The sequence below is a fragment of the Hemitrygon akajei genome, chromosome 17, assembly GCF_048418815.1.
Source record: "Hemitrygon akajei chromosome 17, sHemAka1.3, whole genome shotgun sequence".
In the NCBI taxonomy this organism is placed as follows: Eukaryota; Metazoa; Chordata; class Chondrichthyes; order Myliobatiformes; family Dasyatidae; genus Hemitrygon; species Hemitrygon akajei.
The window spans coordinates 60384039-60409584 of record NC_133140.1 but is presented as its reverse complement, the minus strand read 5'-3'; the positions used below and the strand labels follow the sequence as shown (position 1 = coordinate 60409584).

Sequence of the window (25546 nt, the reverse complement as noted above, 5' to 3'; positions counted from 1 at the left end):
TACGAAATAGCTGACCCATATTTCTAATTTGCTTGTTGGTATGAAATGGTAAGACATTGAACAGATTAAAGGCAGCCTAGTGTTGTGACTGTGACAGTAGTCACTGTAGAGATATAGATTGTGTCAAGAGATCCCAGGGGTGCAGGTGAAATACAAATAAGATTGTGAACCAATCAGAATAGACCCAATTAGAACAGAAGAACCACAAAGGTGTGGACTAAAGGATAGTCCGATAGGATCAGTTGTTCTAAAAAAGGACAGATTGTCCACCACTGTAAGACAAATAGATCATAATATCAGAATTCTACCTATCGGGTATTTGAATTTGAGTAAGTTTCAGAGCTGTTGGAGTTTTGATTGATGTGGGGATGGTTGAAGATTTGCTTCTCCATAACCAATAATCTGCAGCATTTTTTATTTCAAAGCTTTAAGGCTTAAGATTCTGGAAGGTGGTTATGAGTGAATGTGCATTTTAAGATTTTCTGCTGACCTAAGACACGAATGGTATGAGTTCGAAAAATGGTTTATGAGCCATGACCACATGTAGGACATGAGAAAGAGAGGGAGGGAGGGAGAGAGAGAGAGAAAATATATGAGTGAGTGTAAAATCTGTTATGTGTTTGAATTGAGGTTCCCACATCTGGAAATAAACAGGCATTTTGGGAAATTGGCAATTTATGTATACTCACACTGGGAATTTAAAATTTATGTTTTTGGAAAGAGATTGGAATTCTTAGGGAGTGATGTGAAACATTGCTTTTCTTAGCAAGAGAAGACTAACATATATGTGCAATTCTGTTCTGGTCACCTAACTATAGGAAGGATATCAGTAAGATTGAAAGAGTGCAGAGAAGATTTACTTGGATGTTGCTGGGTCTTCAGGAGTTGAGTTACAGGGAAAGATTGAACAGGTTAGGACTTTATTCCTTGGAGCATAGAAGAATGAGGGGGGATTTGACAGAGGTTTTGTCATGGTCCCTTCTGGCACTTGGCTGTCTTACTCAGGAATTGGGCCTTTAACACCTCATTTAGTTCCCAATCTATTCCCAGGTTCCAATAATTACGAACACCTGTATTCCATCAGAGTAGTATAAGAATCCTGTGACCACTACTAAGAGGTGCCAGTTCATTGGTTGACTCGTGTATGAGTAATCTCACTCCATGGTGTTTAGGACTATCAGTTCTAAGTCTAGCCTTGTTCCTGAATTATGGACCAAGACCCTGGGTAAACCCCCCCCCCCCCCCGGAACCCTTCCCATGCTTGCTATGATGGTGGTGTCTCCCTACTTGGCCTCCATGCCCATGTTCAGCACTTGGGTTCATTCCACTGCCACATCCTTGCAATAGGTTTACAAAATTATGAGGGGTATAGACAGAGTAAATGCGAGTAGGCTCTTTCCACTTAGACTAGGAGAGAAAATACTAGAGGACATGGCTTTGGGGTGAAAGGGGAAAGGTTTAGGGGGAACATTAGGAGGAACTTCTTCACTCAGAGAGTGGTGGGATTGTTGAACAAGCTGCCATCTGACATGATAAATGTGGGCTCACTCAAGTTTTAAGAATAAATTGGATAGATGCATGGATGGGAGAGGTCTGGACAGTTATGGACTGGGTGCAGGTCAATGGGACTAGCGGAATAAAGTTTCGGCACAGACTAGAAGGGCCGAACAGCCTGTTTTCTGAGCTGTAGTGTTCTATGATTCTATGTAAATTGCAAGCAGGAAATTGAAGGTAGAAGGACACTTTGCAAGTAAACAGACTGGCATTTAGACAAAGAGATCTGAGTTGCAGAATGAGATATTTGCATATGTATCAACCAAACAACAGATAATAGGCTGTTAATTAACCTGCATCACATCAGGCAACATGGGCCAAGTTATTTGCACTATGGCATGACATAAATGTGCATGACATAAAATGAGCACTGTTTTATTTCTCTTCCTCTAATTAGCTTTTCCACCACTGCTATTGTTCCTCTAGTGTTAGTGTGTGGCCAAGTGGCTAAGGTGTTGGTCTAGTGATCTGAAGGTCGGTTGAGCACGGCACTCAACGACACATTGCTCTGTGATGACACTGGTGCCAAGTTGTATCAGCCTAGTGCCCTTCCCTTGGACAACATCGGTGGTGTGGAGAGGGGAGACTTGCAGCATGGGTAACTGCCGGTCTTCCACGAACCTTGCCCGGGCCTCAGTCAACATCGAAATCGATGGACAGCCGAAGAGAAGAAAGAGCTTGTTCCTCTGGGCTCCAGGTCTTTGTCCACTCACCTTTGTCCATTCCCTGTTCAACTTCTCAAGTTTATGGAGAATATACTCGGTGAGTTCTCCCCTTTTCATAATTAAGCCCATGATGTTGTTGTATCTCTTTTAGGTAGAAAATTAGATATTTCTGCACTATCATTCCTCATAGGCATTAATTCTCAGGTTTATATCTCTCTCTCTCTCATATATATATATGAGTGTAAAGTCTTTTGTGTGTCTGTTAAATCTGTATTGGAGGGTGTTTCAATTGCCAGTGTTGGGAAATGTACAATAATGCATTTTGCTAAAAGGAACAATAGTGTGGACTATTATCTAAACGGGGAGAAAGTTCAAACATCAGAGGTGCAGAGGGACTTGGGAGTCCTTGTGCAAGACTCCCAGAAGGTTAATTTACAGGCTGAGTCTGTGGTAAAGAAGGCAAATGCAATGTTGGCATTTATTTCAAGGGGTTTGGAACATAAAAGCAAGGAGATAATACTGAGCCTTTATAAGACACTAGTCAGGCTGCACTTGGAATATTGTCAACAGTCTGGGTCCCTTACTCAAAAAGGATGTGTTGACATTGGAGAGAGTCCAGAGGTGGGTCACAAGGATGTTTTCAGGAAAGAAGGGGTTAACATATGAGCAATGCTTTTCAGGTTTGGGCCTGTACTCACTGACATTTAGAAGAATGCAGGGGGATCTCATTGAAACCTACCGAATGTTGAAAGGACTAGAGAGGGCGGATATGGAGAGAATGTTCCCTATGGTGGGGGTATCCAGAACTAGATGGCACAGCCTCAAAGTGAGGCATGACCTTTTAGAACAGAGGTAAGAATGAAGTTTTTTAGCCAGAGAGTAAAAAATCTGTGGAATGCTCTGCCACAGACTGCAGTGGAGACCAAGTCTGTGCATATATTTAAGTCAGAAGTTGACAGTTTTCTGATTGGTCAGGGCATCAAAGGATATGGTGAGAAGGCAGGTGTATGGGGTTGAGTGGGATCCAGGATCAGTCATGATGGAATGGCGGAGAAGACTCGATAGGCTGAATGGCCCAATTCTGCTCCTATGTCTTATGGTCTTACGTTGTTCAACTTAGGAATGTTGCGTCAGCCAATCAGGATTGTGGAATTGGGAGAAAGTTCTAGTGAATGCTGGGCGGAGAGGTTTTACTGACGGACACTGGTGTGGGTTGAGGCCTCTGACGGGAGCTGGGAGAAGGAGGGAACACAGCTGAAGATGCCATCCCTGTTTCACATGGTGCTTTATGCAGGTGAATGGCTTCAGGAAGGAAGGACCAATGCTTTGGTGGGGGAGCCCGTTTGTTTGAGGTGGATTTCAAGCGATATTTGGAAGGGGGTGTGTGTTTCATGCAGACCCTGGGTTCAGTGTGTGAGTTAAAGACAACTTCAAGATGAGCTCCAGCTTATGTGCACACTTGGACTAGATTAACTGTAATGGGCCCTTTTTTTTCTTTTCTTTTTCCTACTAAATGCTCGATAAAGCTGAAATTTGTAAGTACACTTTCTTTATAACGGTATGCGGTGTATGATCTGTTATTTCTTGCTGATGGCTAATTGCACAAGGGGACAGTATTTACTCAATATTTGCACAGATTGGGTTTGGGTGGTCGAAGCATCCCAGCTTCCCGAGTCATACCAACCCTAAATGTATGGGGCTCGAGAAAGGTGGCTTTCTCACTGCTGAGTCCAGTGGCTGTTAGCGAGGGGCTAACGAGCTGTATCTCTAGAGACAGTTAGTTATGTTGAAGCAAGCATTCAACCATCACCACAGCAACTAAAGTTCTAACACCTTCTGAGCTTTCTTAAATTCAAATCCCTGATAGGTAAAATTCTGATTATATCTATTTGTCTTACAGTCTTTGGCATTGTGTCCTATTGGCTTCATTACAACCTGTGTGATGAGTGTGTGCCGCACATACCCAAATCAAAAGCGGTGGATGCACCAGGAGGTTCGTACTCTGCTGAGGGCTAGGGCTGTAGCATTCAAGTCTGGTGATCCAGGACTACACAGGAAGGCCAGGTATGACTTATGGAGGGCTACCTCTGGAGCAAAGGGACAATTCCAAATGAGGTTAGAGGTGGAATCGGATACATGTCAACTCAGGCCATTACTTCCTACAAAGTGACACCTAACATCATGAATGGCAGCGATGCTTCACTTCCAGATGAGCTTAATGTCTTCTATGCCAACTTTGAAAGGGAGAATATAACTACAGCTGTGAAGATCCCTGCAGTGCCTGGTGACCCTGTGATCTCTGTCATGGAGGCCGATGTCAGGCTGTCTTTAAGGAGGCTGAACTCTCTCAGTGCGGCAGGCCTTGAGGGAGTACCTGGTAAGGCTCTGAAAACTTGTGCCAACCAGCTGGCGGGTGTATTCAAGGACATTTTCAACCTCTCACTGCTATGGTGGGAAATACCCACCTGCTTCAAAAAGGCAACAATTATACCAGTGTCTAGGATGAGCTGCCTAAATGACTATCATCCAGTAGCACTCACACCTATGGTGATGAAGTGCTTTGAGAGGTTGGTAATGGCTAGAATAAACTCCTGCCTAAGCAAGGACCTGGACCCACTGCTATTCACCTATCACCACAATAGGTCAACGGCAGGCGCAATCTCAATGGCTCTCCACACGACCTTAGATCACCTGGACAATACAAACACCTACGTCAGGATACTGTTTGTTGACCATAGGTCAGCATTTAACACCATCATTCCCAGAGTACCAATCAATATGCTACAGAACCTGGGCCTCTGTACCTCCCTCTGCAATTGGATCCTTGACTTCCTAACTGGAAGACACCAATCTGTGCGGATTGGTGATAATATCTCCTCCTTGTTGGTGATCAACACTGACTCCCCTCAGATGAGTGTACCTAGCTCTCTGCTCTACTCCCTCTATACCCATGACTGTGTGGCTAGGTATAGCTCAAATACCATCAATTAATTTGCTGATGATACAACCATTGTTGGTAGAATTTCAGATGGAGATAAAAGGATGTACAGGAGCAAGAGATACTGGCTAGCTAAGTGGTGTCACAGCAACAACCTTCACTCAATGTCAGTGAAATGAAATAGCTGATTGTGGACTTCAGGAAGGTAAGACGAGGGAACACAAACTAATCCTCATAGAGGGATCAGAAATGGAGAGAGTAAGCTATTTCAACTTCCTGACTGTTGATGCACCATCAATAACTCACGCTGAGACTTAGGAAGTGAGATATCGGCTTTTATTGACTGAAGAACAATACTACATCCTGGGAAAATGAGGGAGAGCAGCAGGCCACAGTCGCCTTTATACAGGGGTCTGTGGGAGGAGCCACAGGAGCAGTCAGCAGGGTCTGTGGGAGGAGCCACAGGAGCAGTCAGACAGGTATATCTAGTTCACCACAACTGTCAAGATCTCTGAGGATATAACCTGGTCCAAATATATTGATGTAGCTATAAAGAAAGCAAGATAGTGGCTATACTTCATAAGGAGTTTGAGGAGGTTTGGTTTGCATGGTTCAGGAGGGTTTAAACTAATTTGTCAGGGGGATGGGACCTGGAGCGATAGAGCAGTGAAAGAAGTGCATGGAGTAAATCCAGATCTAACATATATAGAGGCTTTGAGGAAAGAGAAGCAGAATAAAGGGTGTAAAGGTAGTAAGGTAGAAGGGCTAAAGTGTGTGTACTTCAATGCAAGAAGCATCAGGAACAAAGGTGATGAACTGAGAGCTTGGATACATACATGGAATTATGATGTAGTGGCCATTATGGAGACTTGGCTGGCACCAGGGCAGGAATGGATTCTCAATATTCCTGGATTTCAGTGATTTAAAAGGGATAGAGAGGGGGGGAAAGGGGAGGACGGGTGGCATTACTGGTCAGGGATACTATTACAGCTGCAGAAAGGGTGGGTAATGTAGCAGGATCCTCTTTTGAGTCAGTATGGGTGGAAGTCAGGAACAGGAAGGGAGCAGTTACTCTTCTGGGGGTATTCTATAGGCCCCCTGGTAGCAGCAGAGATACCGAGGAGCAGATTGGGAGGCAGATTTTGTAAAAATAATAGGGTTGTTATCATGGGTGACTTTAACTTCCTTAATATTGATTGGCACTTGATTAGTTCCAAGGGTTTAGATGGGGCAGAGTTTGTTAAGTGTGTTCAGAATGGATTCTTGTCACAGTATGTTGGCAGGCCGACTAGGGGTAATGCCATACTAGATCTAGTATTAGGTAACGAACTGGGTCAGGTCACAGATCTGTCAGTGGGTGAGCATCTGGGGGACAGTGATCACTGCTCCCTGACCTTTAGCATTATCATGGAAAAGGATAGAATCAGAGAGGATAAGAAAATCTTTAATTGGGCAAGGGCAAATTATGAGGCTATAAGGCTAGAACTTGCGGGTGTGGATTGGGATGATGTTTTTGCAGGGAAATGTACTATGGACATGTGGTCGATGTTTAAGAATCTCTTGCAGGATGTTAGGGATAAATTTGTCGCGGTGAGGAAGATAAAGAATGATAGGGTGAAGGAACCATGGGTGACAAGTGAAGAGGAAAATCTAGTCTGGTGGAAGAAGACAGCATACATGAGGTTTAGGAAGCAAGGATCAGATGGGTCTATTGAGGAATATAGGGTAGCAAGAAAGGAGCTTAAGAAGGGGCTGAGAAGAGCAAGATGGGGGCATGAGAAGGCCTTGGCGAGTAGGATAAAGGAAAACCCCAAGGCATTCCAATTATGTGAAGAACAAAAGGATGACAGGAGTGAAGGTAGGACCGATTAGAGATAAAAGTGGGAAGATGTGCCTGGAGGCTGTGAAGTGAGCGAGATCCTCAATGAATACTTCTCTTTGATATTCACCAATGAGAGGGAACCTGATGACTATGAGGACAATATGAGTGAGGTTGAAGTTCTGGAGTATGTTGTAATTAAGGGAAAGGAGGTGTTGGAGTTGTTAAAATACATTAGGATGGATAAGTCCCCGGGGCCTGATGGAATATTCCCCAGGCTGCTCCACAAGGCAAGGTAAGAGATTGCTGAACCTCTGGCTAGGATCTTTATGTTGTCCACGGGAGTGGTACCGGAGGATTGGAGGGAGGCAAATGTTGTCCCCTTGTTCAAGAAAGGTAGTAGGGATAGTCCAGATAATTATAGACCAGTGAGCCTTACGTCTGTGGTGGGAAAGCTGTTGGAAAAGATTCTTAGAGATAGGATCTATAGGCATTTAGAGAATCATGGTCTGATCAGGGATAGTCAGCATGGATTTGTGAAGGGCAGATCATGCCTAACAAGCCTGATAGAGTTCTTTGAGGAGGTGACCAGGCATATAGATGAGGGTAGGGCAGTGGATGTGATCTACATGGATTTTAATAAGGCATTTGACAAGGTTCCACATGGTAGGCTTATTCAGAAAGTCAGAAGGCATGGGATCCAGGGAAGTTTGGCCAGGTGGATTCAGAATTGGCTTGCCTGTAGAAGGTAGAGGGTCGTGGTGGAGGGAGTACATTCAGATTGGAGGGTTGTGACTAGTGGTGTCCCACAAGGATCTGTTCTGGGACCTCTACTTCTTGTGATTTTTATTAACGACCTGGATGTGGGGGTAGAAGGGTGGGTTGGCAAGCTTGCAGACAACACAAAGGTTGGTGGTGTTGTAGATAGTGTAGAGGATTGTCAAAGATTGCAGAGAGACATTGATAGGATGCAGAAGTGGGCTGAGAAGTGGCAGATGGAGTTCAACCCGGAGAAGTGTGAGGTGGTACACTTTGGAAGGACAAACTCCAAGGCAGAGTACAAAGTAAATGGCAGGATACTTGGTAGTGTGGAAGAGCAGAGGGATCTGGGGGTACATGTCATGTCCACAGATCCCTGGAAGTTGCCTCACAGGTAGATAGGGTAGTTAAGAAAGCTTATGGGCTGTTAGCTTTCATAAGTCGAGGGATAAAGAGACGCGATGTAATGATGCAGCTCTATTAAACTCTGGTTAGGCCACACTTGGAGTACTGTGTCCTGTTCTGGTTGCCTCACTATAGGAAGGATGTGGAAGCATTGGAAAGGGTACAGAGGAGATTTACCAGGATGCTGCCTGGTTTAGAGAGTATGGATTATGATCAGAGATTAAGGGAGCTAGGGTTTTACTCTTTGGAGAGAAGGAGGATGAGAGGAGTCATGATAGAGGTGTACAAGATATTAAGAAGAATAGATAGAGTGGATAGCCAGTGCCTCTTCCCCAGGGCACCACTGCTCAGTACAAGAGGACTTGTCTTTAAGGTAAGGGGAGGGAAGTTCAAGGGGGATATTAGAGGAAGGTTTTTCACTCAGAGAGTGGTTGGTGCGTGGAATGCACTGCCTGAGTCAGTGGTGGAGGCAGATACACTAGTGAAGTTTAAGAGACTACTAGACAGGTATATGGAGGAATTTAAGGTGGGGGGTTATATGGGAGGCAGGGTTTGAGGGTCGGCACAACATTGTGGGCCGAAGGGCCTGTAATGTGCTGTACTATTCTATGTTCTATATTATTTGTTTTTGCATGATTTTAAATCTAAATACACACACACACATACATACACAGACATGCTGCAATTTATTTATTTATTTATCTTTCTATATTATCATGTATTACATTGAACTGCTGCTGCTAAGTTAACAAATTTCATGACACATGCTAGTGATAATCAACTTGATTCTGATTCTGAAGTGCTTCGAGAGGTCGGTAATGGCTTGAATCAACACCTGTCCCAGTAAGGAGCTGGATGCACTGTGACTAACTATAATAGGTCTACAGTAGATGCAACCTTATTGATTTTTCATGCAACCTTGGATCACCTGGACAATATTAACATTTACTTCAGGTAGTTATTTATTAACTACACCTCAGCGTTTAATATGATCATTCCTACAGGTCTAATAAAATAGTTGCAAAACCTGGTTCTCTGTATCTCCCTCTGCAACTGGATTCTTGATTTCCTCACTGGAAGATCACAGTCTGTGCAGATCGGAAATAACATCTCCATCTCACTGATAATTAACACAGGTTATCAGGATGGGTGCATAGCCCACTGCTCTACTCTCCCTACATCCATGAATGTATCGCTAGGCACAACTCAAATGTAATCTATAAAATTGCTGATGACACAACTATTATTGGCAGAATTTCAGATGGTAATGCGAAGGCGTACAGGAACTAAGTATATCAGCTAGTTGCCAGTTAAACGGTGTAAATAATTTACAATATAAAAGGTTTTACTAAATGTAATTGTGTTGAAATAAGCTTTATGAATTCATAAGCTTTATAAGTGACTACTCTGTGAGGAATATCTGTACACCTGTTCGTTAATACACATATCTTATTAGCAAATCATGTGGCAACAACTCAATGAATGCAAAAAGGCATGCAGACATAGTCAAGAAGCTCAGTTGTTGTTCAGACCAGATATCAGAATGAGGAAGCAATGTGATCTAAGTGACCTAGACAGTGGAATGATTGTTGGTGCCAGAAGGGGTGGTTTCAGTATCTCAGAAACTGCTGATCTTCTTGGATTTTCATGCACAACGGTCTTTAAAGTTTACAAAGAAAGGTGAAACAACAACAACAAAAAAACAGTGAATGGCAGTTTTCTGGGCAAAAAAGTCTTGCTAATGAGAGTGGTCAGAAGAGAATGGCCAGACTGGGTCTCTCTCTCTCTCTCTCGGCCACTTATTGTGATTTTGGTGAAACCCTGCTAATCTGTGCATCAAGTCAGTCCAGCCATACGAAATGCAAGATTTTAGGTGAAAAATCTTTCTGATATACCACAAGAAAACCAAGATCTACTTGATCAAGAAGGCACATCCAAAATTGACAGTGTGCAGTACAGCCCAATGAAGAACATGACTTTCTGAAGGTGCCTCTTTACTCAAGAAAGTACAGCAGCGTCTCTACTTCCTGAGGGGATTGATGTTTTGGGTTGAGATCCCTCTTGAGTCCTGAAGAAGGGTCTTGGACAGAAACGTCAACTGTTCACTCTTTTCTGTAAATACTGTCTGACCTGCTGACTTCCTCTGGCATTTTGTATGTGTTGCTTTGGATTTCCAGCATCTTCAGAATTTGTCATGTTTGTTCAGATGGGATACAGCTTCTACCCCCAGGCTGTGAGTTTACTGAATTCCCTGCCACCACCCAGGTCTCATTGCATATGAAGGGCCAGTGGCTTTTACTTTTTAACATGTTTTACATGTTATGTGTGAGTTAAGTGTAATGTGTTGTGCACCTTGGTCTGTAGGAACATTGTTTCATTCAGTGGTACACATGTATATAGTTGAATGACAATGAACTTGAACTTGATTATAAAGAGGAGGTTTATTCGTCACATGTACATCATCGAAACATACAGTGAAGTGTGGCATCTGTGTCATTGGTTGCGATGTGCTGGGGGCAGCATGCTCACAACGCAGTAACCCTAACAGTATATCTTCGAAACTTGGGAGGAAACTGCAGCACCCAGAGGAAACCCACATGGTCATCAGGAGGATGTACAAGCACCTTACAGAGAGCGGTGGGAATCAAACCCTAATCGATGATTACTCGTGCTGTAAAGAGATTGTGCTAACAATTATGCTAACTTGCAGCCCTTAGGCTTTTAAGCTAAAGCAGCTCCTGAAGGAGTAACAGTAACAAGAATCATGGAGCTGTTGGAAACAATACTCACTCTCTACTTACGAACCAGGTGAGATCTGGTTTTTAAAATTTCTGCAGCTTCTGTTAGACATTAAAGAGGAAGTTGGAACATACTGTGCTGGGCATGTATTCCACAGATAAGATAATAGTCTGTATCAAGTCAAGTCACTTTTTATTGACATTTCGACCATAACTGCTGGTATAGTACACAGTAAAAACGAGACAACATTTTTCAGGACCATGGTGTTACATGAAACAATACAAAAACTACACTGAACTACGTGAAAACAACACAGAAAAAAAACTACACTAGATGACAGACCTACCCAGGACTGCATAAAGTGCACAAAACAGTGCAGGCATTACAATAGATAATAGACAAGACAATAGGCACAGTAGAGGGCAGTAAGTTGGTGTCAGTCCAGGCTCTGGGTAGTGAGGAGTCTGATAGCTTGGGGAAAGAAACTATTACATAGTCTGGTCGTGAGAGCCCGAATGCTTCGGAGCCTTTTCCCAGATGGCAGGAGGGAGAAGAGATTGTATGAGGGGTGCATGGGGTCCTTCATAATGCTGTTTCCTTTGCGGATGCAGCGTGTAGTGTAAATGTCTGTAATGGAGGGAAGAGAGACCCTGATGGTCTTCTCAGCTGACCTCATTATCCGCTACAGAGTCTTGCGATCGGAGATTATGCAATTTCCGTACCAGGCAGTGATGCAGTTGCTCAGGATGCTCTCAATACAACCTCTGTAGAATGTGATGAGGATGGGGGGTGGGAGATGGACTTTCCTCAGTCGTTGCAGAAAGTAGAGTTGCTGTTGGGCTTTCTTTGCTATGGATATGGTGTTGAGGGACCAGGTGAGATTCTCCGCCAGCTGAACACCAGGAAATTCGGTACTCTTAACGATCTCTACCAACGAGCCATCGATGTTCAGCGGAGAGTGGTTGCTCCGTGCCCTCCTGAAGTCAACAACCATCTCTTTTGTTTTGTTCAAGTTCAGAGACAGGTTGTTGGCTTTGCACCAGTCCGTTAGCTGCTGCACCTCCTCTCTGTATGCTGACTCATCGTACTTGCTGATGAGACCCACCACGGTGGTGTCATCAGTGAACTTGATGATATGGTTCGAGCTGTGTGTTGCAGCACAGTCATGGGTCAGCAGAGTGAACAGCAGTGGACTGAGCACACAGCCCTGGGGGCCCCCATGCTCGGTGTGATGGTGTTGGAGATGCTGCCTCCAATCTGGACAGACTGGGGTCCCCCAGTCAGGAAGTCTAGAATCCAGTTGCAGAGGGAGGTGTTCAGGCCCAGTAGGCTCAGCTTTCCAATCAATTTCTGAGGGATGATTGTGTTGAATGCTGCACTGACTGCTGTGGCTTGGGAAAGAGAAAATAAACTGTATTTGCCACTGTCAGACAAGTGTAAAGTAGAAGGGCAAAGCACTTCAGCACCAGTCTTGCCACTTCCTTAAATTTTGTAATTAAAATAAAACATGGAAAGGATGAAATAAACACTAGAGATTCTGCAGATGCTGGAAATCCAGAGTAACACACACAAAATGATCATAACACAAAACACCTAAATACTGTCAATTTACATTGCTGAACTCAAATTACTGTTCAATTTCATATGCAGAAGTAACTTTGGAATTCGCAGAACAACTTCATAAAATCATTCCAGAGAGGAGCAGACTTTTCAAATATCAAACCTGAGAGTCAGCAGAAAATGTTTGTTCACACCGTCTGCAGCTCCCCACCCACTCAAAGGAGTTGGTGTTGACTGTGCTGAAGATGAAGCAATCCTTGGTTTGTTGATGGGATGATTTTTACATGAAATTATTTCAGACAGCATTGACCAGGCTTTTTGCAATGTTATCTTCAACGTGGTATAAATTGTCAACCCCAAACTACCCGGAGAGGTGGTGGAAGCAGATAGAGAAACAACATTTAAGCTTTATTTAGGCAAACACAGGAACAGGCAATGTCTGGAAGGATATAGACCACATGCAATTTAAATTGCCATCATGGTCAGCACAGACACTGTGGGCCAAAGGGTCTGGCCCTCTGCTGTACTCTCCTATTCTCTGTGTTCTATGTTACCAGAGTCTTCGTACAAGTATGTGTCAGTGTAGGCGAGCCCTGTTGCTGAAGCACTACAGTAAGTCACGTTTCCTTTAAAGATCAGTCCAGCTCGCAATGGGAAGCTCATGGTTAGTGTTACACTCAGTGTTAGAAAAACCAGAGAAGTACATCTGAAGAGTTGTGCTGCTACATAGAGAAAGTAAACTTGACTGGTTCAGGATATCAAAGCAAAAAAAAAACTCACTAGCAATTAGTGTACTTAACACTTAAAACAGGAGGCTGTTTTCATTTTCATATTTGGAACGCCTTACACGGAACTATTTTACGAAAAACATTATGGTGCTTAATTGCTGGTATTAGGTTTCAAAACTGTAAACAAATTCCTTTTCCTCTTACAAGCACCAACATTCTTTTCATGAACAATACAAAATTATATGGAGCTCTCACACATATCTAGAAATACTTACAGATTTTGAAGGGCGCAGCTACAGAGATAATTTGGGCAGGAGCAACAAGCTTTTTTTAAAATAGTAAACTTGTAAGTTGCAAAATATCAATAAGTTTCCCCATCTCAGTGTGCTTTGCACCTCTCCTAAACACTAAAACAATGTTTTGCAGTGTTTTCCTCTCATTCAGTAATTGAAAACCTTTCAGACTTAATGTCCGCCCCCCAACTTCCCTGACTCATGAGCAACAGAGCCACGTCTGAAAGCTGCTCATTGTTTCAATTTGAGTCTGCTGGACTCCTTAAAGAAATACAGTCACTCAACGTTCAAACTTTTGCAGTTGAAATCAGCAAGATTTCTGAGGTAAGTTTTTTTTTACAATATTTCTAAATCCTATAGCTTCAAAAAGGTCTTAAAAAATTATACAGCCTCTCAGAAATTCCACTTGTTTGCTGTATTTTTGAGTTGAAACACAACTGCAAACCAACCATTACACTGAAGTCTGCTTGTGTTGCAAAACCGTGCGCTGTTAAGTAGTGTAAATTAGCACAGCACAGTATTTCGGTTTTTGGACAACTATTACAAGTGCTGGTCAAGTATCATGTCAGTATAAGGGCAACGACAGAATCATTTATTTAAATTGATTTTCCACTGTGTCAAAAGAATGAGAAAGGTGATTTGCTCTCGTCACTTGTAGATGATACAACACTTGCTGTCATAGCTTGATGATATTGTTACAATATGTGGTTGAAACATTGTAATCTGTTATTATAATATGTTTTGGAAAAAAAAGATATTCCAAGAATTTCATCCAGCCGATCTGGATCCTCTTTGAGGCAACAATACTCTTAAAATTCCCTCAAAATATATAAAGTTAATGAATATAAGACATATTATAAGAGATTATTTTATTATGTTGATGCTTTGAGATATATAACGTATAGGGATTCTTTGGTTCATATGTAGATTCATGATTTTCATAACAAATAAAGGTTGATATATTAAACTTTGAATATGTAGGCGAATATCCAACAGATTCTAGATAGAGGAATTCTGAGACCTGAGATAACATCTGCTGGGTGTGGCATCTGTATCTCGTGTGTATATGAAGAGGAATGCAGCTAAGGGGCAATCAGTTATTCGTGAAGTACTATTTCAGGAAGCTCTTTAACTGAATCAACAAACTATGGCCTGTGATCAAGATAGAAGTAATACAGGTAATGGCCGATCTGGCGTTTCTGCGATCTCTTGGGGGGCTTTGATATGGAGTTCAGCTACGGCTGTCACAGGGGTTTACGCTGCGTCGATTCCTCATGGTCCGAAACCCCTGGTCGGCTCCATTACTCCTCACTAATTAGAGTGTCCAGCAAGATTAAAATGGACAAGACAAGAGCAGAAAACGAACGGGTGTTCAGTGCCGTCTCCCCACGTTTGACCGGTTGCCCTGGCTACTGCCGGCGGAAGGTGAAGGAGTCTTGTCGCCTTGGCAGTTCGTAGTTGTGTACTCACTTTGTGCTGTGGTCTAATATTATTATCTTCAGGCTGAGCGCGCTTCACTATCTGCACAATTTGATTGAGACTGTATCTACGACTGCAACCTTCGACACGACGCTGAACTGGACCGATTCGTGGCTGTGGTCCTGGCATCGGCCCTGGGACCGGCTTCACTCACCTCATCACCGTGGACTTACTTTTGGGGACTCTGTAGTTTGATGTTTAAAGTTCTGTGTGTTATTTGTTCACTTTTTTGTTGCTTGCGCGGTTTGTTCTTTTGCGTGCTTGATGGCTCGGTTGTGTGGGGTTTTCTATCTTTGTTTTGTGGCTACTTGTCAGAAGACGAGTCTCAAGCTTGTAAGCTGCGTACATACTTCGAACATTGAATATTATATGGTAAGCAGTTTCACCCACACATAATCACTTTGAGGAGGAGTCATTGGCAGTTAGTGCTGAGGGAGACAAGTACCACTTCTCTCACATTTGTCCTGTTAATCCCCATCAGAATCTTTTATTCACTGATATCCTAGGAGTACAGGCCTAATTCCTCTTCATACACCAATTCCTTCATTCTAAAACCATCTTTGCATTGTCTCCAATATATGAATCTTCTTCTTCTTCTTCATGCTTGGGCGATCATGGCTCTCCACATTGAACAATCCCAAGCCGCATCATTGATATCTCGCACACTTAGATCTGTTAGTTCCTTCAGAGTGTCCATATATTTTCTTCTTGCCTTCCTCTTCCACGTTTCCCAGGCACATGGCCTTGTAATGTAAGGCATTCTATTTCTCCCTTTCTGATGACATGGCCCAGGAATTTAAGTTTCCTCTCATTTAACGTTCTCATTAAAGATCTTTTTCTTTATATGAATATAGAGACCAAAACCCAATAACTTGTTGGGGCTGCTGAAAGAGCCTAAATCTGATAAATTACACAACTCTGTCAGAAACCAACAGAATATCCTCATCTTTGGAAATCTGGGCTCTCACCAACCTACACTGAAATCCTCAGGCCTTAAGCAAGTAACATCTTCCTGCATGTAAAGAGATAAATGTCTTGTTGAATAATTGTATCTGTTTCTTGATCATTTGGAGTGACAGAATACCTTTGCCTGTGGCAGAAGTAAAGGAATATATTACACATTTTTGGATCCATTCTGAATGTTGTCTCAGGTGTTTGTTACCACTCCTGTAAGTGTTCCAAGTGTCAGACATTCAGACGTGTGCCTAGAATGTCTAATTGTACTTCGGCTTAATTTACAAACGAACCATAAAAAAAACCTACTTACCGCAATGAGTTGAACTTTATTTCATTACTAATAACATTGCCAGAGATCCCCTGATCTCCCATTGTTATTTGCATTGATTGCTGAAGAGTGGGACAGCCTATTGTGTGTCAAGTTGTCAGGTGAACAGTAGTTTTTGTTGGACTGCAGAACATGGAGGGCTTTGCTATTGCTTGCCTGATGGGCGGTGGATGCTGATGCTCCCTGGTGAAGTAAGTGGGGGAGTGGGAGGGGGAGGATCGGTGCTTTGCTGCTGTTTGTGCATGGGAGGGGGAAGAGGAGACTTTTGGGGTTCTAACATTTTTCTGCCATTCTTTCTTTGGGGTTCTATTCTGTTTCCGTGAATATCTGTGAAGAATAAGAATTTCAGGTTGTATACTGTATACATTCTCTGATTTTAAATGGATCATTGAAATGAAAGTAGTCGCACTTGCATCCTCTCTGGAGTGTCTGTCAATTGGACTCCAAAGCTATGGCAGGAGGTTGGGAAATCTTTACAACAATGTGAGACAGCGCATGTTTCGCACATATGAGGTCTCAGGTTCAATCTCCAGCATCTTCACACTACTGACTGTAAATTTTGGCCTACCACAATAGCACATTGGTTAGCTTAATGCTGTAACAGCACGACTGCTGTTACAGTCGTTAGTTTCTACATCCCCCTCCCCCCCCCATGACTGTGTGGGTGTTCCCTCCCACTTTCTAAAGATATATGGGTTGGTAGATTGATTGTTCACATGGGTGTAATTGGGTGAGTGGATTCACTGGGCTTGAAGAGCCTGTTTCCATCTTGCCTCTATAAATAAACAAAAAAATCCATATCTGCTGACTTCTATGATCGGTTTAAAGGTGAACTGAAGCAATCACTTGTCAAACTGCATTATTTCAAAATTTGTGCCGAGTTTATACTTGAATGAAACTGTCCTCACGGTGATTTTGAAGGTATTATGATTTATAACCAGATTAGAATCTAAAACCAAGAACTTATTTCCCATTTTTACAAACTATGAAATTAAACACACGTAAATTGGAAATGAACTGTAAATGGTTGATTCTCCCTCCCTCCCTGGAGAAGTCAGTGGGAGCAGCCAGCATTCTCAACCAAAAAATCTGAAACTTTGAGAGAAATTGTTCAGTGTTTTCATATGTTATGCAGACAGCAACAGTTGGCAAACTCTAACAGAGCAGCTTGCCAGCAGCAAAAGGCTTCCAGCATCTAAAAAGTTGCAGCTGCAGAGTAAATCAAAGAATAGTAGAATGGTAGGGAACTGAAATGTGGCCATTTGGCCCATTATGCTTGTGATAGACAAGCATATCTCTGGTAGACAAATCTAAAGTCTCCAGCCTTTACTCTTTTTTTAGAATCCTGTTTTTTTTGTGGTCTTCCTGTCTTTAACTAAATTTCATTTGAATTTCTTCCAATGTGCTGTCAAAGAGCACCCAAAACATACAAAAATGCTTCTTTGTGCGGCAACTCGTCAATCATTTTTATTGTGTACTCTGGTTACTAATCCTTCTGTTGTCAGTAATTAACTGAAATCTTGAGCAATGTGCACAAAATGGGGGAGAAACTCTGCAAGTCAGGCAGCATCTATGGAGGGGAATTAACAGTCGATGTCTCGGACTGAGACCCGTCATCAGGATATTCCTCCAGAATTTTGTGTGTGTCATCTACTTCTAGATGGTTGTTTGGTCTTGAAGGTTTGATCACGTAGAGGACTGATTTTTAGATTTGAGGCCTATAACCAGCGTAGCATAGCTAATCTGCTTTTATGTATGATTCCGTTTAATAAGAGTAAAAGTTTCCTTTTTTTAAAAAAAAAATCTGTTTGTTCAGCTACTATTGAAGATTTCCATAAAATTCCAGGGTACCCTATACATATAAATTCTTTAAACCTGTGCTATTTATTTCTTCTGTAGCATTTGATATTTTTCTAATTTAATTTTCATTTAAAAAGAATATGCAACAAGACACAAAATGCTAGAGGAACTCAGCAGACCAGGTAGCCTCAATGAGGGTAAATGGACAGTCCATGTTTCAGGTTGATACCCTTCATCTGGTTTGACATTTATGTAGCACCTTTGACGGCCTCATAATATTCCAGTTGATGAAGTACTTTGAAGTGCTGGCACGGTTGCAATGCGAAGGTCTCTGTATGTCTGCTGTGGGGAACGATGCTGGTATAGGTTCTGGTCTCCCAACCTAAGGAGTGCAACAAAGTTTCACCATTTCATTTTCGGGGGCAAAAAGGCTTCCCATATGAATTAAATCAAATTTAGCATACTAAATATTATATTAGAAAATAGGCAGGTTTTATTATTTCAACAACATTATATATTGTTGACACAAGAGATACTGCAGATGCTGGATATCCAGAGCAACGCACACAAAATACTGGAGGAACTCATCAGGTCAGGCAGCATCTGTGGAAGAAAATAAACATTTCTCTTTCTGATGAAGGGTCTCAGCCTGAAACTTCAAATGTATATTTTCCTGACCTGCTGAATTCCTCCAGTATTTGGTGCATGTTACATTATCTATTGCTTGCAGGCCTGCTGAACCAGCACATACCCACCAACCAATACCCAAACTTTCTGGTTTATGTTTGTGTGTAGTTTTTCATAAATGCTATTATATTTCTTAATTTTTCTGTAACAGGAATCTCAAGGTAGCATATGGTAATAAACACTTACTGGTCACTTATTAGGTACACTTATCAATGCAAATACAATTATCTAATCAGCCAATCATGTGGCAGCAACTCAGTGCATAAAAGCATGCTGACATGGTCAAAGAGATTCAGTTGCTGCTCAGACCAAACATCAGAATAGGGAAGAAAGGTGATCAAAATAATTTGACCTTGGAATGACTGTTGGTGCTAGTCATGATAGTTTGAGTATCTCAGAAACTGTTGATCTTCTGGGATTTTCACACACAACGGTCTTTAGAGTTTACGGAGAATGGTGTGAAAAACAAAAAAAACCCCATCCCTTTAAAGGCAGTTCTGTGTGCAAAAGCGACTTGTTAATAATAACGTCAGAGGGGAATGGCCAAACTAGTTCAAGCTGACAGGAAGGCAACAGTAACTCAAATAATCACCTGTTACAGCAGTGGTATGCAGAAGTGCATCTCTTAATGCACAGCACATTAAACCTTGAAGTGAATAGGCCACAGCAGCAGAAGTCCATGAACACACAATCAGTGACTTCTTTATTGGGTACAGAGATACTAATAAAGTGGCCACTATGTGTCTGTACTGTGATAAAAAATTTTACTTTCATTTGGACTTTGGTTTTGACTTTAGCTCGGTTTCTCATTCCACAGGTGCTGCCTGAGTTTTTGTAGTAGCTTTAGTTTTTATTTCAGGCTTCAAGCATCTGTAGCTTATTCTTTTGTAAATAACTAATTACATTAAGAAACACGAGCCTGCCAAAAACCAGTCAGCAACTAGACAAGATTCCCTGTTGTAAACAATTACAACTTAACTGTATTCCATACCCTTCTCTTCCCCTCAAACTGATTCATCATTAACCTTCCTGCAATACAGATTCTTGTACAATCAAAGATTCTACACTATCCAATACAATCATTCAAACCCACTGAAGAATTCCTCTACAAGCACAAGAAAATATGCAGATGCTCTAAAACCAAGCAACACACACAAAATGCTGGATGAACTCAACAGGTCAGGCAGCATCTACAGAAAAGAGTAAACAGCCGACATTTTGGGCCGAGACCCTTCATCAGGACCTCAAAGTCTCAGCCTGAAACATCGACTGTTTACTCTTTTCTATAGATGCTGCCTGGCCTGCTGAGTCTGTCCAGCACTCTGTGCGTGAAGATTTTCTCTCTCTGCCAGACTGTCTGACCTTCAAAGGTAGCACAGAATCTCTTGCTCCTCACTGATTCATTTGCACAATGCTCACACGGAAAGTTCAGATGATTCATCATCAGCACATGGCTCCATTTCCTTCATTAGTAGTCATCTCTGATACCAGAAGGTGGCCAAGAGCATCTGTGTTTCCATGATATTTCTCTGTTCTGGAAACAATAATGTATTCATCTGCTCTCAAGCTCAAAGCTCTTCTGAGACACTGACTTCATTTTATGGAACAGGGAAATTAGAGGCTTTTGTTACATCCATAAATGTACTTATATGTGAACATAATAGATAGACCTCTTATCTAGCTGCTGTTTGCTTTCTTGTTCAATTTTTCATTTTTTCATATTTCCTTCTGGCAGAAGAGAAAGCCCTTCTGTCCACTAGCTGTCAGAGCAATCTCATCTATCCCACTCCTCACTTATTTCTCTCCACCTATGCTTTCACACATTCCTCCAATTTTCCTATCCCCTACCTCTTCCAATAAAGATAAAGACAATCAGCCTAACGGTCTGTAAGCAGAAACCAGTGCACCCCTGAAAACCTACAAGATCACAACAGCATGCAAAATCCATACGAGAAAAAGGAGCCAAGATTCAGGTCACTGGAGTACTTAGACAACAAATCCACCAGTTAAGCCACTGTTTCAAAATGTTTGTCGTTGATGCTCGTTCCTACAAGCCTTCGTTTACTTTTTGAAAGTGATGTTTGGTTTGCTGGTCCCTAGTTCATGTTGTTACATGAAAGACAGTCTAACTTTCAAGTCCTGAATAGTTTTGTTATGTTTTATAACTCCAAAAATTAACACTAATGAAAGAAGAACATAGGGAGCCTGGGGATAAATCTCTGTACTTTGTTTTACTTTCAGTGAGGGACGTACATATGACACAATGGCATAATTGTTAAAATCGAATCTGAATAAAACTTGGGAGACCAGCTTCTTATAGTTACAACAGTTTATTGTGCACCCTCCTGCAGGAGTTTGAGACCCAGCTGTCAAAGGGAAGGCACGTAAGTACTGCCACCATCCGACAAGTGGGCCCACTCTCTCCAGTTACAGCCATATACTTATACATAGTAAACCCCATTCACAACTGTTGCACAAGTCATTTGAACTGGTAAGCCCACCAAGTCTGTTGGTGCGAAATTTAGTTACAGATAAGAGAGTCTGTTAGATCAAGGCCTAATTACAGATGGATGTGCTGTCCAGTCTTTATCAGTTATTCCATTTGCTAGCCCTGACTTAATTACAGATGGATGTGCTGTCCAGACTTTATCAGTATTCCATTTGCTAGCCCTGACTTAATTACAGATGGATGTTCATTCCTGTCCTTATCAGTGAGTCCTCCTCCTACACAAACGAGGGTACAATGTACAATGTTATCAAACTCTCAATGTCTCTCTGCAAACCAAGGGAGAATTAGTATAAGCTGGTTTTAGCTAACTGCTGAAGACAGACTTTACTTCAGTTCAAAAATTCCTATTCAGTCCCATTTATTCTTTTAACCAGAGGTTACATAGGTTTAAAATGATTTTTTATATCCTCAATTCCTCATAATGAGGAATGCCATTCACATACTTTTACATATAATCCACAATGAATTATATAAATAACAAAGAATGTTTACTCAAGCAATATATTTACAATATTACTCAAGTATTACACAACAGTCCTCCCTGCTTAGCTATAAACCCCAACCCAGTATAGGGTTGCAACTTATATGCAGTATATATATAAACCGGTAAGTATAGATAACATAGAGGATTTCTTACCCTCGTGGAATATGCCTTTCTTGACAAGGGGGTTCACTTTGCTTGGCATGTGAAACTTGTGGCTAGGAAACAACCTCAGGTTCTAGGGCCTCCTCCATGGTGGTTGTAGAGTTGACTCTGGGATTGCAGGAAGTGGTTGACGATCAGTATTTGGGTAAATTCTGTAAACTCTCTCCCACATAAGTACTTGTTGAAATGTTTCACACCCCAAACCAGACTCAAGGCCTCTCTGTCAATCTGTGTGTGATTTCTCTCTGCAGGGGTAAGAGAACGTGATGCAAAGGTGTTCACTTCCGTCACTCATGACACGTGACATGACTGCACCTATACCATAAGGAGAGGCATCACAGGGCAGCTTCACGGGACAACGTGGCTCATGATGTGTGATTTCCTTTGCCTTTTGGAAAGCCACCTCACACTGCTTTGTCCATGGCCACGTCGTCCCAATCTGTAGTAATGAGCTCAAGGAGTGGAGCACAGTAGCCAGGTTTGACAGGAACCTGCTATAGTAATTGCCAAATCCTAAAAGGGACTGCAACTGTGACATGTCCTTTGGCCTCGGGGCATCCACCACTGCTTAAATATTCTCAGCACACTTGTGTAATATTTGTGCATCAATGGTGTGACCACAGTGAGTGATGCTTGGTTTAAAGAAATCAGACTTGTTGCGTTGTGCTCTGAGCCCACAATCTTCTATTTTTTTAACACAGTCTTGAGAATTTGGAGATGATCCTTGTCACCCTTATCAGTAACAATGATGTAATTCAGGTAACACTGAGAGCCTGGGCAGCCTCGCGGCACCTGCTCCATAGCTTTCTCCCAGAGTGCAGGTGCTGGTGCAACTCCAAAAATATGCCTGTTATAGCAATAAAGCCCTTTATGAGTGTTTATGGAGTGAAATACTTTGGACTCTTCTTCCATCTTCATCTCTTGTGGGCCTCAGCTAAGTCCTCTTTGATATATTTTCCCTCAGAAAGGTTTGCAAATATATCCATTATCCTGATCAGAGGGTACTGATCTGCTTTCACTACTGTGTTGATAGTGACTTTAAAATTACCACTGGCCCTGACAGACCCATTCTTCTTGGCTACTGGGACCATTGGTGTTGTCCGTGGACTTCACTGAACCTTTGAAAGAAATCCTTTAGCCTCACTGGCTACTTTATCATAGGTGGTATAAGGAAACAGATGGGCTTTGTAGTACTTGGGTGTGGCATTTTCACTTAACACTACCCTACCCTTCATATGTTCGAGTTTTCCAATTCCATCCCTGAGTACAGCTACAATATCATCCAGTACCTACCTTGATTCATTTTCAGTTGACTGTGGCAGGGTGTCCGGCATGCAAATTGCCAATTAATTTGTAATTGTCTCAGCCAATCACAGCCCAACAATGCTGGCCCTCCTGTTTTCAGTCTTCTGAAATTTCTTATTTCACATCGATGTAGTAGCTTGCATGTTTGTTTCAGTAGCAGACCATGTAATTCAAATTAGTTTGCAAATGTGAAGTGGTTGCAATGAAAGGAAAGAATGTGACAGCTTCACTTGCAATCCTATATAATTGTGAGCTTCAGTGTGACTGAACACTGAACTGTACACAACAACAGGCCCAGTTGTTGTGCTGTACAGTATCCTTCCCTTTTTGACTGTTAGCAAAATATTCCATCACCCAAAATCCCTGAACTTTGCCATACTCATCTTTCTCCCTCAGAGGAACATAAGAACATAGGAGCAGGAATAGGCCATTTGACCTGTCGAGCCTGCTCCACCACTCAATAAGATCATGGCTGATTTGGCCATGGACTCATCTCCACCTACCTGCCTTTTTCCCCATAACCCTTAATTCCTCTACAATGCATAAATATATCCAACCTTGTCTTAAATATATTTACTGAGGTAGCCTCCACTGCTTCATTGGGCAGCGAATTCCACAGATTCACCACTCTCTAGGAAAAGCAGTTCCACCTCATCTCCATTCTAAATCTACTCCGCTGAATCTTGAGGCTACGTCCCATAGTTCTAGTCTCACCTACCAGTGGAAACAATTCTCCTGCCTCTATCTTATCTATCCCTTCCATAATGTTATAGTTTCTATAAGATCTCTTATTCTTCTGAATTCCACCGAACAGTACAGTCCCAGGCAACTCTAACTCCCCTCATCGTCTCTCCCTGAGCTCTGACCAGCTGGCCTTTAAATGATTCAGATGACGATGACTCCTAAATGGTTCTCTCCACCTCCTACATAAAACTGTTGCAATTAGTCTTTCTCCAATTTAGCACGTTTTTCCTGAGGCCCAGACTTATCCTTAACTACCTGAAAACTTATGATCACAGTTTCCAAAATGCTCTCCCACAGAAACTCCAATTGCCTGGACATTTTTTCATATTTCATCATACATATATCTGATATGCATTAAAGTAATACACTTCAGCCTACTAACCAAAGCATCTTCATTAACCTGGCCCTCTCTGTCCTATCCTTCAGACTTAATTGACCTAACCTACAGCTTCCCCTCAATCCCTGCTGTGCTGGTTTCTACCAACCAATCCCTACCTTTAATGCTTGCTGCGCTAGTTTAAACTCTCCCAGGTCTACACAAGCAAACCTCTCTTCTACGAAATTGGTACCTCTCTAGGTCGGGGTATAGCCATTCTTCTTGCCCTGGGAGAGGATGCAATAATCCAAGAACTTGAAGACCTCCATCCTTCTCCAGCTGGAAACATGGCAAGAGGACCTGAAGTGCAGAAAAACAAAGAGAAGGTTACTGGGATACTTTAGCTGGCAGTGTCCACATCCTGAAGGAGCAGTATATCTGGAGTAATGATTCCTTAAGGAGATGGTCACAGAGAAATGTACTTACTACCAGCAGACCTTCGGCTAAAGATCTGTACCAGGACCATAGACCATTAAAAAAAACTAGGAGCTGAATTAGGCCATTTAGCCCGTCAAGTCTGCTCCACCATTTGATCATGGCTGATTTCTCTCTCAACCCCATTCTCCTGCCTTCTCACGTAATCTTTGACACCTCCAGTAATCAAGAACCTATCACCCTTTGCTTCAAATATACCCGATGCCTTGGCCTCCACGACTGTCTGTGGTAATGGCTTCCACAGGTTTACCACCCCTGGTTAATGCTCCACATTTCTGTTCTAAAGGGAAGTCCTTCTATTCTGAGGCTGTGTCTTCTGGTTTTAGAGCCCCCTACTTTCCATTAGGACAATCCTACTTGTAGCAGTCAAAACCACAGAGGTTCTGAAAACAGCCTCTGATGGGATTCTTGTATTAGAAAGCCTAGCATGCAGACATCTACAATCTTATCAACATGCACAACTATGTAATACATTAGACATTGGCTACTTTTATTACAAATTTAAACAAAATGCTCCAGAGCAAACAGTGCATCAGTTATCCACTGTTAATGGAGGCTTGTCAATGTGCAACTCTAGAACTGGAAGGCAGTAAACACTTCTGTTTGAAGAAGACTAATTGTTGCTTCAATCAGCATTAAATATCTTTGGTGGGTGTTACTAGTTACAAAATCACATCCTGACTTCATACTACATTGTTAAGCAGTGATATTGTTGCTAGAATTTCACTAAATTATAATGAGATGTTAATGGCACTAGGACCAACAAGCACAGGCACCTGGAACAGCACCCTCTTTGAATTTCTTGGCCATTGGTTATACG

At 42.1% G+C, this 25546-nt stretch overlaps 1 protein-coding gene across 1 annotated transcript in view; it reads left to right on the top strand.

Annotated features, from left to right (window-relative positions):
• Positions 1–13477: 13477 nt before the first annotated feature.
• The window catches only part of chst6 (carbohydrate sulfotransferase 6), a 72823-nt gene continuing 60754 nt past the window's right edge, over positions 13478–25546 (top strand). Inside the window, exon 1 of the mRNA XM_073070263.1 lies at positions 13478–13784. The gene's annotated coding sequence lies outside the window, so the exon portion shown is untranslated. The remainder of the gene's footprint in view (positions 13785–25546) is intronic.